Raw genomic sequence first — 911 nt, forward strand, 5'->3', positions numbered from 1 at the left:
CTACTCGCGGTGAACCGAAATAGAATCTAATTGAACCAAAATGAACTTCAATCTAACCCAATATGATTCAACCTGAACAGAATCCAACTAAAACCCAAACTGAACTCAATTGAGCCTAAACTCGATCCAATTTGATTTGAGCTGACCTTCTCTAACCTTGGCTAGCCTTAATTAATCTTAGCCAACCTTAGCCAATCTTAACTAGAAACCATAGCTCACCCCCAACCCAAGCCCAATCTTCATTAAGTCTAATTCATGTGTAGTGATTCATGGGTAGCATTTCATGTGTAGTAATTCATATTTCATGTTCTTAAACAAAATATGCTTAGTTCTTTTTATATGCTTAGTTCTCTTACTTTTAGGTTCTCCCTATGAGCATTTAATATGACAAAGTTAAAAAATTTCAAACATAGACACCAAAACTTAAGGACACAACCAAACACAGAGCACTAACCTAGAAAACCACAACAAAACTTTAAACTCAGAAGTAACTTAATACTTATAATAGCTGACAAATTTATGAATCAAAACAAACTACGAATTGAATACCAAACTTTAAAAAAAACATTTAAAATCCACGAACATAAAGAACAAAAACTAGGCATCTGATACAAAACCTTGGTTAGCCAACTTAGACACAAGAGCTGGGGATCACACACACCCTAGGTTAGCCTAAATCCAAAAGTCTATGTTAGTTTAATAGGTACCATAGTTGGTGATAAGAGTTAGGACTTAAAAAACAAACAATCTTAGCCCTTGAAACTAAAGGAGATGTCCTTACAATGAAGTAATCCATGGTTACTGACGAAGATTTTTCTAACTACCTTAAAATTAAGAAACCTTCCACATGTCATGGTCATGCCACTCAAGGAGTTTTTATGATTATAAGGTTGGTTGTAGTTGAAGGATAC

This window comes from Phalaenopsis equestris, unplaced genomic scaffold, assembly GCF_001263595.1.
Source record: "Phalaenopsis equestris unplaced genomic scaffold, ASM126359v1 Scaffold000209, whole genome shotgun sequence".
Taxonomy (NCBI): Eukaryota; Viridiplantae; Streptophyta; class Magnoliopsida; order Asparagales; family Orchidaceae; genus Phalaenopsis; species Phalaenopsis equestris.